The 18,182-nt window shown below is 39.8% G+C and overlaps 1 protein-coding gene across 1 annotated transcript in view; it reads left to right on the top strand.

The window, feature by feature from the left end:
- The window catches only part of FNDC3B (fibronectin type III domain containing 3B), a 2,611,550-nt gene that overhangs the window by 84,248 nt on the left and 2,509,120 nt on the right, over positions 1 to 18,182 (top strand). The window contains exon 2 of the mRNA XM_044070236.1: positions 15,733 to 15,816. The gene's annotated coding sequence lies outside the window, so the exon portion shown is untranslated. The remainder of the gene's footprint in view (positions 1 to 15,732; positions 15,817 to 18,182) is intronic.

The following is an 18,182-nucleotide window of genomic DNA, read 5'->3' as shown; positions in this document are numbered from 1 at the left end:
AAATGCTCAGGATCTTCTGCAGTCATTATTATGACTGTATATTTTAGATTCATAGGAAGTTACTAGCCCTGCAGGAGTCTAGCCAAATTTCCCAATTTTCCAAAGCACTGTTTGGTTAAGTGACTTGCTCAAGGTCACACAGTGGGCAAGTGAAAGTTGAAGGAATCAAACCCTGTTTGAGAGGGAACAACTCATTAACAATTCACAGCCTTAATCCTCTGTGCTAACTACCAGAGTAAGATTGATGAGGATTGGAATGTCCCCAGTACTGCAACAATGCACCATTCAGAGTACCGCTTGCTCTGATGAAAGCAGAAGACAGTTTAACATCTTTTTGTGTCATCCTCCCTTCCAGACTACACAAAGGCACATACAAGCACACATGCCCAGGCACAGAACCACCCTGAATGACACCCATAACTCCAAATGTACCAGTGCCATTTTATGCAGTAAAGAAAACCATCTTTTCTGCTGTCAAACCATAATAACCCTTGTTTAATCTGCAAATAACATCACATCCACTTCCATCCAGCAATATCTGTCCTTATACCTGTGTACAGTTTTCCACCATGGTTAAGTCTACAGGCAGATAAAAATCTGCCAATATGTTTCCCTTCATTCCTGTGTTTTGGACTTCATAATAACTGTAATAAAAAAGAAGAAGAAGAAGAAGCTACGCTGACATGTGCTCTGTACTGCATTTTAACTGACATTCCTTTCTGATATCTGTGCAGTAAGTGGGTGTGGTTAAAAAAATTATACTGCTAATTGTGAATTTGAAGTAGTAGACTGCACTGGTATCAATGCAGTAGTGATGTTCTCTGTATATAACGGGATTATGATTGGGTCTCTGATCATAACAAGCTTGCTATATTTTGCAGCCATGGATATCAAGAAACTCACCTTGAGAGTGAAGCTCTAGAAGTGAATATTGTTATTCATTTCAAGAACACATATCAAGCTGGGTTGCAATGAGAGAGACCCAATCATAATGGAGCGTCGTTGATATTGATGATAAAATGCCTCTCTCCGTAAATAAAGTCCTTACCTTCCTGTTTTTGCAGCTGTTCCCTGCATATTAACCATCTCTGTTATGTGTGCAAACTAATTTTCACTAATCTTTTCAGTTTTTCTCAGTCTGGCTGAAGAGTAGTTTTATATTCATTCTGTACAAATCATAACTAAAAGACACTGATTTTTGTCCTGTAGCGAAAGACCCACTCTGTAGTGGATTCTGTCAAATGAATCTCTTATTGTGTTACTATCATTGATTATGTTGTTGGTGGTCATATTCAGGATAATATTTAGTCTGTGTCTTACCTTTGATACACTCTACTCAAAACTCATTGGAAAATCAGTAATGGTGCATATTCAAATGGAATTTTATTAGTGCTCTGTGAGTAATAAAGAGATTCACAGAAGAGAAACTTTAAATACCGTAAGACAGTGTTTTACTTGTTCATAGTTTGCTCCTAGGCAGACAACCACTAGAGTCCTTACAAGCTTAGCTGCACATCCCAAACTCATTTGTATCCTGAGTATCATGGGGGTGGAGGGGACATATTATTTGGGAGGTGACTAAGGTACAAGCAATGTTTAAAATGTGTCCCACCATACATTTCACTGCCATGACTTGAACTCAGGACCCTGTACAAAACAGTCAGAGCAACATACCACTATGCCATATCAGCTGTTTTGTGAAAGAGAGGAAGACTGAAACTTAAATGGCTACCATTTAGTGAATTCAGTTCTCACCATAGCTGTCAACCTCTTAGCATAAAACACCTGAACAAAGCCAATAATGGGGGAATACAGCCCCCACACATATTCAGTGAATTCAGTTCTCATCATAGCTCTCAACTTTTTATCACAAAACACGTGGACAAAGCCAATAATGATGGAATACAGTTCCAAAAATAGGGACACATTTCAAATATCCATCTTATAAACTTAGAAAATTGCTAGAATAAAAGGTTTTGTGTTACCATGTACTTTCTGAATAATATGAAGTCTGAAATTCAAATGCCTGTCATTTTTATTTATGTAACATTTGTTAGCCAGAAAAGTCTGATGGAACAAAAGCCAATTTTCAGCAGAGGCCTAGGGAAAAATACTCCAGACACATATCTTTGTAAGATGGGAGGGCATGCAGACTCCACACAGAAGGCACCCCAGCCAAGAATCAAACCAGAGAACCTGTAGATGTCAGGCAACAATGCTACCATAACACCACTGCACTACTGACTGTGTAAGGAAACAAAAATACAGAAACCATAGATTTTTATGAGGAACAGAACAGAACAGAACAAATATGAGGCAATAATCTGCAAATTTTTTACAAATGGTAGTGGGTAGGGAATTCAGGCCCTTGCCACCTGCACCCAAGGTACAGGGTTCAAGCCTGAAGTATTCTCTACCCACATAGCAACTGGGGCATTCTACACATGCGCACACACACACATACACACACACACACACACACACACACACACACACACACACACACACACACTCTCTCTCTCTCTCTCTCTCTGAATTCAATGAGTGTTCTCAGTCCCATTCAAAGCTAACATACTTGAATTCATCAGTCCCATTCAGTGTCCCAGTATGCTCAGTCCCGTTCTGCACAAGCTGATGGCTGGTTTCCTCCCCGAGAAGACTCAACTGTCCTCCCAGCTGGTTTCCCCACGAGAATAGGCTCCGGCATGCAGATGATGCAGTCCTATAGCATGAGCCACCCCTGGACAACAATGACGTTGCAAAGAACTGGACGTCCCTCCAAAATTGATGAAATGACAAAATGAAAATGGGTCAGGGAGGCTGCCAAGAGACCTACAGCAATGCTAAAGGAGCTGCAGGAATTTCTGGCAAGTACTGGTTGTACTACATGTGACAACAATCTCCCGTATTTTCCACGTGTCTGGACTATGGGGTAGTGTGCAAGACGGAAGCCTTTTCTTACACAGAAAAACATCCAGTCCCGGCTAAAATTTGCAAAACAATGCATCAAGTCTCCCAAAAGCATGTGGGAAAATGTGTTATGGTCTGATGAGACCAAGGTTGAACTTTTTGGCCATAATTCCAAAAGGTACGGGTGGTGCAAAACAACACTTCGCATCACCAAAAGAACACCATCCCTACAGTGTAGCATGGTGGTGACAGTATCATGCTTCAGGGTTGCTTTTCTTTAGCTGGAACTGGGGCTTTAGTCAAGGTGGACGGAATTATGAAAAAATACCAGTCACTTTTGGCCTAAAACCTTCAGGCGTCTGTTAGAAAGATGAAGATGAAGAGGAATTTCACCTTTCAACACAACAATGACGCCAAGCATACATCCACATCAATGAAAGAATGGCTTCACCAGATAAAAATTAAAGTTTTGGAATGGCCCAGCCTGAGCTCAGACATAAATCCAATAGAAAATATGTGGGGTGACCTGAAGAGGTCTGTGCACAAGGGAAGACCTTGCAATCTGACAGATTTGGAGCGCTTTTGCAAGGAATAGTGAGCAAATATCGCCAAGTCAGGATGTGCCATGCTGATAGACTCCTACCCGAGAAGACTGAATGCTGTAATTAAATCAAAAGGTTCATCAATAAAGTATTAATTTAAGGGTGTGCACACTTATACAACCAGCTTATTGTACATTTTTTATTGTTTATTTTTTCCCATAACCGACCTGAGGAGGGCTGTGTTCAAGAGATCCCCTCGCAATCTGACAGATTTTGAGAGCTTTTGCAAGGAAGAGTAGGTAAATATTGCAAAGTCAAAATGTGCCATGCTGATAGACTCCTACCCAAGAAGACTGGATGCTGAAATTAAATCAAAAGATGCTTCAACAAAGTATTAGTTTAACGGTGTGCACATTTATGCAACCAGCTTATTGTACGTTTTTTACTTTTTATATTTTTCCCCTAACAGATTTGTTTGTTTTTCAATTGAATTGTACAGGTTATAGGTCACATTAAAGGTGGGAAACATTTTGAAATGATTTACTGTGGTCTCATTTTTTCATATCACAAAAACCTGCCATTTTAACAGAGGTGTGTACACTTTTTATATCCTCTATATGCCATAACTTGTCTAAGATACCCGTATTTGAATGACAGATGGAGAGAACTATCTAGACAGTAACATGAAAAAAGATCAGTAGCAGGAGCAATGAGGACTGTCATCTATGGAATGAAGGACTACTCCATTGTAGCATCTCAGTCCATCACCAGCTTGTTTACTAACTGGAAGAGAATTAGAAAAAAATTAACTACTGATATCACCTACATTACCCATGCTACATAATCAAAGTAAGGTAAAAGGGGTGCTGTTAAGAAATTAACAAAGCCATATGTTTTACTATGACCTGCATTCAAGAAGACATTCAGAACTGCAGAATGGAGAGAGTGAGAATACATCAGTCAGTGGAGGATCAACAACTTGAAATCGTTATTGCTGTTCAAGCCACTGGACTGAGACCCTGTGTGGTTCATTGAGAGGATGGTTAGCTGTACAGAAGAAACTAAAGACATCTCTTCAAAACAAGAATTTGTACTGCATTTTTTTGCAAATGGGAATCCTGTGAGGAAAAGAGATATACTACAGCCATATGAGCTATGTAACATGAAGAAGGTGCCCATGCAAATTCTTTATCAGTATCAAAGCAATCAGAACTGCTCAAGAGTAAATCCAGAACTGAAGCCAGACTGACTATGAGTAGTCAGGTGAAAACATCAGGATTAATATCGGTAATCATCCATTTTAATGAGCAGTTCATGTAATTGCTCCAGAGTTCTAGTAGTTACTAAGTATTGAAAAGTTTACTTACAAAAAATGGACACAATTCTGTGAAAGGCTGTGGTCTACTGTTGTAGCAGGGGGTTCAAAGATGTAGACTCTAGTGATATTTGCTGACTTTGAGTGAAATAACCCCTAACGTTTTAAAGAATTTTTAAGAAAGCATGAGGCAAGGACTATATATTGATGACCTGATATGTGTTACCATTGATGTGGTTGTATTTGGTGATTCCACATTCTGTAGGGCTACATGGTAAATGACATATTTATGAACAGTGAATTCTATTCAGAGGTTGAGTTGCAAATATTAAATTAATGTATAGAATTAATTCTGCGCGGTCTCTTTAATTGTTTTGAAAGGGAATATTATCATCACAAGAAAGGGGTCGCTTTGAGTGCTGCAACAGACTTCATTTACACAATTACTATATTAAATTATTGGGAGAATAAATATACATGTGTTTTGGATGATATTTTTATTATTTGCTCAGGAAATTTGGAGACATTGGAGGAATTTACATTTTTTTTGCAAACTACAGCTTTTATTGTTGTCTTTATGACAAAATTAATTAATTGGATGTTAGTATTAGTAAGAACAAAGAGAAGAACAACTTTATGTCAACCAGTTAGAGGAAACAGAATTTTTCTCTTACTTGAATTACCACAATTGCCACTCACATAAAAGAAACAGAAAATAGTCTGTTGAAAGGGCCAATGGTTAGGTTTTCAAGACTAATATCTGAAGACTCCGCATTTAAGAACAAATTGGAAATATTACAAAATAAAAGTTCATACAAAGAGAGTTTCTAGCAGTTTTATTAGAAACAATTTATCAAGAAGTCTGTTTATATAGAAAGACCAGATTTTGCTCTTTGATGAGGAAAGGGTTGGATGGACATAATAGTAACACAGGATAATGAAAACAAAAATAATTTTAATATGAGTTTAATACACTCTCGTGTACAACTGATAATGAATATGTTAAGGACACACTGGGGAGGAACTGGAAATGTTTTCTCATACTTGTCTTCTGAGAAGAAGACTATAAAGAAAAATATTACCTGTAGCTTAACAAAAAGAAGGGTACATTTAAATGTGAGTGGTGTAGTAGATGTACGTTTATCATCAAAGGTGCTAATGTTTATTATAAAATTATTACACTCTTATTTTAAGTAATATGAATTTTAGGTATAAATTAATAGGGTGTGTTTTTTGGCAGCATGCCAGTCTTGTTCAACGTATTATGTAGGGAAAACAGAACATTTCAAAAGAAAATATGTAGACATGATCAAGAATTAAAAACAAGAATTCAAGCAGTGCATTGGCAAAGCATGCCTAAATTTGTGCCACCTTTGAAAGGTTTTTATTTTTTGTTTTGAAAAAAAATACTACCAGGTTTAAAAGGAAGTCACTGGAAATATAAAGAATCAGAGTGGCATTTGAAAGTAAATGCCACTAAATCTCTCGGTTTGAATGAGAGTGCTAAACAGTGAATTAAAACTCCATTCTGCAAAACTGTAGTGTTATGAATGTGATTTTAATGGGTGACAGATATGAAAATGGTTCCTATTGTTGTTCACATGGTGTTGTATACTTCATTTTAATTTTTTTGCATATTTTCTTTTCAGACAAAGTATTTTAATTCTTTACAGTGATTGGTACAGATTGATCATGCTTGCATTGTTAATGTATATAATGGGTTTAATGAGTTAATTTATTTGTAAAGAAGTCTGGTATTGTGTACAGTCAAAGCACTTAATCTGAATGAAATTATTATTTAATAGAACCAGGCTTTGGCTCTGGATTGATGTTCCTACTTGTTCCCACAAAAGGATTGAAAAGTTATTACATTGTTTGATTGGTTTTGTTTTATGCACATAGCAGAATGATGGCCTGTTAGCCTAGTAATGATTTTTTACTGTTTTTGCTATTTTTTTTTTGCTCCTCCTGCCTGATAACCATCAAAACATTTCTTGTACAACTGGCATATTCTTTGCCATCCCTCATTTGTGAGATGCTTGGGAGAGACTGTCACTGAGATAACCATCAGGGGTGGTTCAGGTTTTCTGCTTTAACCATGGCACCCACATATGCTGATGTTCTTCGTGTTTCACTGTTGCAGTCATTACATTTGGGTAATCTTACTGGCAGGTTGCCCTCAGTCGGCCTGAATTCCAAAGTCCTGGGTCCTGCGTCAGCTGCTGTCGCCCCTTCCCTGACGTCAGGCCATCAGGAGTATAAAAGATGCGGCCAACGCCATTTCCTTTAGTCTTTCTTGCTGCACGGTGCCCAAAGAAGAAGCAGTTCGCAAGTGCCGGTCGGCCGACTCCTGAGATTTTTGTGTTCGAGTTTCAGATCCGAAGTCTTCAATAAAGCTAAGTACCCCATTGGGGAAACTTTTTTCTTGCTCCAGACCGATGTCAGAAAAAGTTAATAATTGTATTTCTTGTGGAAAGAAAATACCTCATAAGGACTTTCATTCTTACTGTATTCCTTGCCTAGGCCCTGATCACAACGTTGCTGATTGTCAGTTTTGTGCTAGATTTAACCAACGCACTATTAGGCGTCAGTATGATTTTGCTTTAAACTGTTTTGGACACTGGTTTAATTATCCAGAAATGTCATCGGATAGCCATCTGACTACTGGAGTTCACAAAAAATGCAAAGAAAAGGAGAGAGATAGACAACCGAGGCCCAAAACCAATGACAAAGCTTCTCCTAAGCCAGTCGCCAGTTTGCCAGTTCTCAGTGAGGCACTTTTGCAGCCCCTGACGCCCACTACTTTAGAGTCCCAGCCTGCTACCAACTCACACGTGGAGTCGGCCATGCTGCTGGAAATTCAAGGTATTGGAGCCTCGGATACTATTCCTTCAGATGGGTCCAGAGCTGCTGAGCAGGCACCAGCTTCTGAGGGTGTATTCAGACCTAAACATCTTTACATTAAGCCAACCTCAGCTTCAAAGGCAAAGTCTAAAGCACCTTCTAAAGCAATGAAACAAACTCAACAGCCACGTGGACAGGTCTCTATGCCCAAAAAACAGATGCTCAAAATGGCCGAAGACTTAATTACCTTGATCAGGGGTTCCCATCCCCCTCCTGATAAGAGGCCTAGGCAAGAGAGTGACTATGAATCTTCAGATCAGGTCTCTATTTCTTCTGATTCCTCTTCTGATCAGGAATATTCTCTTTCCCCCTATGAGGATTCTGATGCTGAAGAATCTATACCTTCAGCTTCTCCTCCAGAGGACTATTCTTTTGGGGAAACCTTGCATACCATGAGGGAGCACTTCCACTGGGAGAGCCAAGATTTTTCAGAATCTAAAAAGAGGCTCAGGGATTTCCTTTTACTACCTCAACACAGGCCACTAGCCATTCCACCTGTGTTAGATATTGTAGATGATGTGTTTTCGGAGTCTAGTCTTACCCCTGACTCCTTACCTCCAGATCCTGTTAAGCCTGACAGATATTACAGGATTCCTGACTCTCATAAATTCCTTTTTAAAATCCCTGCTGCAAACGCAGAAACTATTTCACAGGGTCTCAAAGGAGTTAAGGCTTTCACTGCAAAAAACCCTACCCCTTCTGACAGAGATTCTAGGGCACTGGATAGATGGGGAAAAAGGTTTACACATCTGCTACCTTGGCTGTAACGGCCTTAAACTGTCAGTTTCATATGCTCAAATATCAGCAACATGTCATGGCATTGCTTAAACAGAAAATGTTATTAAACTCTGAATGTGCAGAAAACAAGGAAATGCAGGATTTATTGCATGCAGCTGAACAAGTTGGAAAGCATACTTTGCAATGTGGTTTTGATTCTTTGGAGGCCTCCTGCAGGGCCGCTGTTACGGGTTCTGTAATTAGGAGGCATGCTTGGTTAAAGGAACAAAATCTGCCTGATCATGTCAAAGTTAAATTATTAGATGCACCTTTACAGCATGATACTTTGTTTGGTGTTAAGGCAGAGGAGGTGTTAAAGAAAATGGAGGACAAAGCTAAATCTATGCAAACTGTCAAAGATTTTTTACAAGTACAGCCATCTAGGTTTAGTAAACACTGGCCTACAAAGAATTGGTCCTTTCCTGTGTCAGACAGACCTCAAAGGGGCAGATCCCAGGCGCAAGGTTCCTACAGATCAAAGCAATGGGGTGCTTCTACCTCCAAAGTTGGAGAAGACAAATCACAACCATACAGGAAACAGTCCCAATGACTTCCCTCTGCCTGCACCAAGCACTTATCTTCTGGCAGCACCCTTAGGGGGAAAATTAGCACTTTTTTCTCAGAATTGGCACAATATAACCCAGGACAAGTGGGTTCTAAATATCGTGTCACAAGGCTACAAGTTCCATTTCCATACCCTGCCAAAGGCAAACAGCTGGCCAGATCTGCCAAAAAAATCAATGGGCAGAGACACAAAAATAAGTCTCATCCCTCATGGATATGGGGCCATTCATCAAGTACCAGAGCAAGAGCAGGGACAAGGATTTTACTGAAGACTGTTCCTGGTACCCAGAAAGGACAAGACCTGGAGACCAATACTGGACCTATCTAATCTGAACACATTCTTTGCAGCAGCTTCTGCCCATGCTGGGCAAGAAGGCTTGGCTGGTGACTGTAGACCTAAAAGAGGCATACCTGCATGTCCCAATCAGACAATTATGCAGAAGATACCTCAGATTCAAGGCTGGCTCAATGCACTACCAATTATCTGCACTGCCCTTTGGCTTATCTACTGCACCCAGGGTCTTTACAAAGTGCCTGGCACCAGTAATTGCATTCTGCAGACAAAGAGGAATACAAATATATCCTTACTTGGACGACTGTCTAATTCAAGCAGAGAACAAGGACATTCTTCTACAGCATCTGGCATTTGTGAAAAGACTTCTAACATGCCTAGGGTACACAGTCAATGAAAAGAAATCAAAACTAGTACCCTCTCAAGGGATAATATTCCTGGGTGCAAGCTTAAATACAACTGCCCAGATGGCTTAGCTCACACCAGACAAACAAAGACAACTGACAACCTATTTCAAAATGTTGGCAACAAAGGTCCAGTTATCTGCAAGAAAAAGTTTGCAGGCTTTGGGTTTCATGGCATCCTGCATCCTACTAATTCCATATGCAAGACTGCATATGAGGAAACTTTAATGGTACCTAAAAAGTGTTTGGACTCAACATTCCCACAGCCTGGAAACAATGATTACTCTCATTCCCTGCCTGCAATAGGAGTTTCGATGGTGGGCAAAGACTTGTCACCAAAACAAGGGACAGCCATTCACATTACCCCCCAGCCAGACAGACACTAACAACAGATGCATCAGATTATACCTGGGGGGCCCACATGGCAGGAAGATGCATTCAGGGCACATGGTCCTCAACCCAAATGCATCTACATATCAATCAAAAAGAGATGCTAGTAGTTCAGAATTCCCTGACAGCCTTCAAGGACCTACTTCATCTGGGACAACTACTGATAAAGACAGACAACACCACGGTCATATGGTATATAAACAAGCAGGGGGGCACACATTCTTACACCCTTTGCAGACTAGCCATGACTTTGTGGGACACAGCATTAACTTACCAAGTACATCTGCAGAAAAATACTCTGGCAGACGAACTAAGCAGAAACTTCATGGATCCCCACGAGTGGCAGCTGGATCCACAAGTCTTCGGCATGATAACAAGGAAATGGGGATGCCCAGACATAGATCTATTTGCCTCCCCTCACAACTACCAACTAAAAAGATTCTGCACAAGGACTTATCACAGACAAGCATGGAAAGTGGAAGCCCTATCTTTCAGCTGGAAAAAACTATCGGTATATTTCTTTCCCCCCACTGCCTCTCCTCCCCAAGGTACTCCTAAAGGTCAGAAAGGAGAAGTCAAAAATGATACTGATTGCCCCAGACTGGCCCCGCCAGTACTGGTTTCCAATCCTAAAGAACTTATCTCAAGGCCCAGCTTGGACTTTACCTCAAATACCTCATCTACTGTCCCAGCAAAACAAACAGATCCTGCACAGCCAACTCAGGACTTTAAACCTGGCAACATGGCGGATAATGTAGTCATACAAAACATACCTCTCAATAAAGCTGCGATGGATGTCATTTTGGAGGCCAGAAGACCTAGTACTAGAAAATCTTATGCTGGAAAATGGAAGAGATCTTGTGCTTGGAACCAGGCACAAGGAACTGATACAGCTGTGCCAAATATTCCTCAGATTTTGCAATACTTAACTGAGATGCTGGACAAAGGCCTATCTTTTTCATCTATTAAAATTCATGCCTCTGCCATTTTGGCTCATTACAATACAGAGCCACCAATCTTTTCTCATCCCTTATTAAAACAGTGCCTCAGAGGAGCCAAAAATTTAAGGCCTCCAAGGAGATCACCAATGCCTGCATGGGACCTCAACTATGTCTTGGAAAAACTCACCCTGCCTCCTTTTGAGCCAGCTGCTACTGCTGATATAAAATGTTTATCTTGGAAAACAGCTCTGCTCCTAGCAATAACTTCTGCAAGACGAGTTTCAGAGCTACAGGCACTCATGGCTGTGGAACCTTTTATCATTTTTTTATCCAGACAGGGTCTCTCTGAGGACAAACCCAACATTTCTGCCTAAGGTGGTTTGCAGTGTGGCTCTTAACCAAACTATTCATCTGCCAACTTTTTTATCCAAATCCACAGAACAAGGGGGAGAGAATTCTGCATTCTTTGGACGTATACAGACAGCTTAGATTCTACTTGGACAGAACCAAAGTTTTGAGAAAGACAGAGCAATTACTAGTGGCATATGCTGCAGGATCACAAGGAGAGGCTATCTCAAAGCAGACTATTTCAAAGTGGATAGGCCACTGCATTCGTTTCTGCAACTTACACCATGGCAAGCCAGTGCCTAAGGGCATTAGGCCACATTCAACCAGAGCTGCAGCCACTTCAGCAGCCTTTCTCAGGGGAGTACCAACCAAGGACATTTTAGAGGCTGCTACTTGGAGTTCAGTGCACACCTTTACAAAGCACTATCATCTGCCACTCTACTCTAAATCCAGGGCAGGCTTTGCCACTGCAGTTCTGCAGGGCCTCATAGCCGCTCCTAATGCTGTTTAGCACCAGCCTCCCTACCATAGCTTTGGGACTCTACCCAAATGTAATGACTGCAACAGTGAAACATGAAGAACATAGTACAGTTGTGTACACTTACCATAAATGTAGATGTTCGAGTGTATTCACTGTTGCAGTACAGGTTACCCACCCACCATCCCCTGTCTTCTGATGGAACCTATCTTTTCTTCTCTGATTTATACAACCTATGTGGTGTATTTGCTTGCAGATGAAGGTAAAGTTTATATTGATGCATGTATTTACATACATATATATATATATATATATATATAAATTTTGGCTACCCTTTTAGGGGGAACCTGACATCTGGGGCAAGAAAAACTAAAGAAAATGGCATTGGCCGCATCTTTTATACCCCTGATGACCTGACATCAGGGAAGGGGTGACAGCAGCCGATGCAGGACCCAGGACTTTGGAATTCAGGCCGACTGAGGGCAACCTGCCAGCAGGATTACCCAACTGTAATGACTGCAATAGTGAATACACTCGAACATCTACATTTATGGTAAGTATACATAACTGTACTATTCTGGTCCAAGGGGTTGACGTGTACTGGGCCTTTGCACTGTATGACAGTCTTTATTGTGACATGATCAGCTGGACCTACCTCCATGCATTCCTTAGGCTTTACTGAGGATTCTGTGAATAAACATGCTCTGTTCTGCAGCTGTTCTCTGTATGCATTTATTTAATGTCCTAATATGAATACACAGCTGGGAAAATATTCATCAAATAGTGATATGGCTAACTCATGTGTGCAAGATCCACCCTCTTTCAACATTCTTCAGCAGTTATGCAGAAAGCTGGAGGTTGTGGATAAGAAAATGAGAATAAACCTTCTACTGACCAGGATGGAAGCCTAGGCAGTTGAGTGGTTACATGTGGATTCAGTTTAGATTAAACTAAGCAGTGACTTTATGCACCCTAATTTATTTCTAGTCAGGAATCTTAGCACAGGGCTGTGGAATTAAAAACAAGAATTCAAGCAGTGCATTGGCAAGACATGTCTAAATGTGTGCCATCTTTGAAAGATTTTTATTTTTTGTTTTGAAAAAGTACCACTACAGTGGATGTTCTAACTGAAAAGCGTCAAGGAAGAGTGTAAATGAAGATCCCCCCAAAGTTTCATATGCTGTCCTGTGACTGACACAGTAATTGAATTGTTAGCCAAAAGACTCAATGGATTAATGTTGACTAGTGCAAAATGCACAGTTGCTAACTGTCCTGCATTGTTGCAATGGCTAGATGCATAATGGGAGTGTATTTATATTAACTCTGGGTTACTTTTTCCAAAGCTTCCAATCCCAGTCAGTGCATACTTCAAGTTACCTACATGGTATCCATAGCAACTACAAAGATGATGCCAGCAGTACAAACTGCATTTTCAAGAACCGGCTTACTCGAGCAGATTGTAACTGGTAATTGCACACAGTTCAAATCAGAAAAAAGGGAATTGTTTAAAAGTAGAAGTATGCAGTGCATGTCTGTAGCTAGCCAACCATCCAAAAATGAACTGGATGGAAAGATCTGAGAAAATATAAACAGATGAGACCCTATCATAAGACCCTGCAAAAAAGGTAGACATTTTTTTTTATTATCACAATATTATGTATGCAGACACTGGTACTGCTCCAAAAATGATGTTTTTGCACAGAAAACTGCCCTGCAAATTGAACTTAAAGAAAATAACTATGCAGAGAATGCCACTTAAAGTATATCAGTAATATATTTATGTATGGGAGACAGTAGAGGAGTTTTGTCATAGGTTGGGAAGTTTTTTTCCCCAGGGAGTGCAGTATAATGCTGACAAAAGGACCCATTTGTTTCAAGGACTGGCCCCAAGGGCATATAGTTAAAATAAGAACTGGCACCAGGAGAAGAACACTTAAAGAAGTTTTTGAAATGCCCAAGAAGTGTATAGCCTTGTAAGTATGTAAGGAAGAGCTACTTATAGTGTAAGAACTGGTACTTGTGACCATAGGTTCATAGGTAGGTACTAGGCTACTGGCCCTAAGGCCTATATAAGCCTAGCCAAAAAATGTACCCTGGCTTTCGCCACCCAAGAAAATTATTTTCCTGTGCCCCTGTCGAGCAGAGCCACATAAGTGATCCCTGGGGTGAATTTCCCATTTCCCATCCAGTCATCAGGATTTTTCTTGAAGAGTGCTAATGAGGAGCTCTGTTTAACATAGATAGGTGATCTGTTCCAGAGTATGGGAAGTCTCTGGCAAAGGAATCTGTCCCTCCAGCATGTTCTGTTTATTGTGTTGACAAGGCTTAGCTCCCTAGAGCGTGTAGCTCAGAGGGATTAGGATTTCTTTAAGTGAAGCATGTCCAACAGCTCTGGGTTTGGCATAGCTTTGTATGTTAGGCAGAGATTGCCCCTGAGTAGGCGATATGCGATGGAGTAAAGCTGTAGTTTTTTGAGACGGTCTGCGTAGGGCATCTGCTTGAGGCCAGTAATCCTCTTTGTGAGGTATTTCTGTGGTCTTTTCAGTTGTTGTAGATGTCTTGTGAGGTACATACCAAAAGGGGCATTGTACTCTATAATGGGTCTAATGAGTGATGAGTAGAGGGGAACAATGACCTCTTTTTTTCTGGATAAGAATCCTTTTGTGATGAGATGAGCCACGTAGAAGGATTTCCTGACCACTGTGGCGATGTGATTATCAAAGGAGAGACTACAGTCCACCTGTGTCCCAAGTTCTCTTATCACATTTTCAGCATTAAGTAGACTACCAGCTATGTGGTAGTTCATGGGTACATAGTTTTTATCAAAGGGAATGACAATACACTTTTTGGCATTGAGCTTCAGGCCATGACTTTGACACCAGGTATCTGTCTCACTGAGGCCCTTATGTAGTTTGTCCACATCGTTAGGAGTTTCGATTATGGCTTCTAGTTTGCAGTCATCTGCAAACTTTGTTAGCCAAAGACCTTCTGTGTTAGCCTGCACTTCAGAGAAGTAGATATCAAACAGCCCCACGTCAGTAGTGTCCAAGATCCTACCCACAACATGTAAGAGTAATCATGTGGACAATATAAGGTGAATAACCAGGGCAGTTTCCACAGAAAGATGATCTATCGATTTCTCCCCTCTTGAGGGATGACAGAGCAGACCTTTGACCAGAGAGAGGGGGGATGATAAAAGTCAGGGAGCAGTTCTGACTGATAGAGGTGCTGGTGTTGCAGCAGTCCTAGTAGACATCAGAACTGAAGGACATTTTTGCATCAGTGTTTCAAACTCTGTAGGACTACAGAAATGCTGTCCTGAGTATTGGAAAGGAATTAACTCAAAGCTATATGTAGGAGGGGCAGAGACTTTTTGATTAAGGAATAGGAATAGTATAAATAGCACTAAAACTGATTACTGTAGATATACTGTCAGACATTAAGTACTTCTAAGTAATACAGATAGGCACTATGACAGTATTATGGCTAAACTAAGACATTAATTGTATGAAAATTTGATAAATACTAGTGTTTAAGGACTTTAGTGCAGAGGTATGAATGCCAGTCCCAGCTAAATGATAAGCATATTAGAAAAGCAACCTGTTTTATCTGTTATTAAATACTGACCTTGTTCTCTAATCATAGGTCAGAATGGAAAGGGAGGGGCATAACATATGTGCTAGTCTGTGTACGTGCAGAATGTGTACGCAAATATACTGACATTCTAGTTGAAAATCAGACACTGTGAATGTTTTTACTGTAAATATATGTTAGGACAAATGTACAGCAATATCAAGTATAGTTATATTTGTAAACTGCTTATTATATGTGAAATTCTTTGAGTCATATATTTTTTTAACCTAACAGGCTCGGAGAATAACCTAATTGAAAACCAATGTCTGAATAGTAACTGAAGTCTGGCAACTTAAGCTGATTAAGGAGATTTGGCAGGTAATGTTATTTTCTTTTCTTTTTTGATTTGCCTTCTGATTAGGAAATGCAGGAGTAGCCAAAGATTTGTTTAGATAACCGGAAAAATATTGCAAATCAGGACTGTAGCCAGCAATTTCAGAGATGCAAAACAACCTTATTCCCAAAACACAAAACTGTTTGTAGGTCTGTGATAAATATGTATACAGTATGTTTGATTAAAGGTGTACAGTATGTAGTGCTGTTCTAATCGTAGAGGTGTGCATTTCCTTAAATAATGATACAGTCATATAGCACTACTGGCACTGTTTCCATATGTGTTGATTCACTTGCACCATTCTTTATTTCACTACTATATACACCAGCTACACAGACTCCCAGATAGTGAACATATTAACATGGAAACAAATATGCCGAAACATTCTGTAAATAATCTGGGAATTACCCTGTACTAAACCCTCCCCTCCAGAACGTACTGCTAATTATATATATATATATATATATATATATATATATATATATATATATATATATATATATATATATATATATATATATATATATATATATATATATATATTTATAGAGCACTGCTAATTGTATATATATATACATACATACATATATGTACTAATTCAGACTGCACAGTCCAAGGGGAAAAGGCATATTCCCCTACCCAGGGATTGTTGATCTAACAAATCTGTCAACCATCTGTTTGTGTCAACTAAACAGATGTCAGCATAGCTGTACATTTGATCCACTGCCTGCACCCCTCCCCCAGAAAAAAAAATATGTGTGTGTGTGTGTGTGTGTGTGTGTGTGTGTGTGTGTGTGTGTGTATGTATGTGTATGTGTATATATGTATATGTGTGTGTGTGTGTGTGTGTGTGTGTGTGTGTGTGTGTGTGTGTATATATATGTGTGTATGTGTGTGTGTGTGTGTGTGTGTGTGTGTGTGTGTGTGTATGTATGTGTATGTGTATATATGTATGTGTGTGTGTGTGTGTGTGTGTGTGTGTGTATATATGTGTGTGTGTGTGTGTGTGTGTGTATATATGTAGTTAATACATATCCTTCCATCCAGAACCCCTTTTTCCCAGTTTTGCACATGAGGTCAGGGTGTCACTTCAGTGGTGACAATCATCTACATCATTAATGCATGTGCAAGAGTTTTATATGAACTAGTAGACATGCATGGACACAGGAAGACTGAAGATGACATGATGTACGTCATTGAACATCAGCTTGTCTGATAACCAGTATATATATATATATAAATTCTAACAGAAAATGTCCCCTTTTTCTGTTTTTCATGCTTGATGAAAGTGAGACACATAACTGCTGAGAACCACTTTATGCTTTTTTTTCTCTCTTTTATGCTATTATTCTTACACGTTAGTCATTCACAAGTATTCTCTGCTATCATTAACTGAGAGCCACCCACATCCTAACTAGCAACATGTTCCATTATCTTCACCCGCACTGTTGAGAGATAGCATGTCCCACTGGGAGGCTGAGTGAATAATAATTAATGTGCAGCATTTGTGCCCATGATGTTGTGGCAAACACCATATTGTATTTAGGAGACAGATCATTGAGAGATTATATGATTGTGGGGGGGGGATGCTGAAGTTTACAGAGGTCTGAGGCATAAGAAGGCATAGTCATTGCGGTTGGTGGCTTGGGACAGGAGTCAGAAGAACTACTGTTTTCGAGGAATTGTAGGAACTTTAAAGAAAATAAATAAGTATGCTCTTGTTTGTAATTGAAGCTACTTGTTATCTCTTCTGTGCCATTCAACCTCATTGCTGTGATTATCAGGAGGTGTCACTCATATTTACTTCCCAGTCCTCCACCTTGCCGAATGCAATGTTTTTGTAAATTGTGTGTTTGCTTAATGAGCTTATAGCAAGACAGTGAAGCACCATGTCAGCTGTCTTCTTAAATACTGTCACCTACTTCCCTTTCTCATTAAATAGTTTATTGCCTGATGCCTCTGTTGCTGTGTCTCTACACCTATTCTTGTGTTTGATGTCGCTAGTCAGTCTGCCTTTTTTTTTCTGGTCCTGCATAGTTTTCCTTCCCCTCACCTGAGTTTCATTATTTTCCAGATTTCATGTTTGCTTTCCTTGAGGGGACAGGGCATTTATTTTTATCTTTTTATTACATTTTCCCTGAATAATAGTATACGTTTTAGCTAGAGACATATTACTCTATGCACCACAAACCTCCTCTCACAGTAAACAATTTTAATGATTTTGTCTAATAACATGCGAAAAGATTAATGGGATGAATAAATGTTATGGTAGTTTGACACATGGCAAAAGATACCCAGGAGCAGTGTTGGAGGACTTTTCATTTATTGCATCTGTATCACTTAAATAATT

This window comes from Protopterus annectens, chromosome 4.part1, assembly GCF_019279795.1.
Source record: "Protopterus annectens isolate FY-2018-M chromosome 4.part1, PAN1.0, whole genome shotgun sequence".
Classification (NCBI taxonomy): Eukaryota; Metazoa; Chordata; order Ceratodontiformes; family Protopteridae; genus Protopterus; species Protopterus annectens.
Note: the sequence above shows the minus strand (reverse complement) of the source record. Positions and strands in the feature narration are given on the sequence as shown.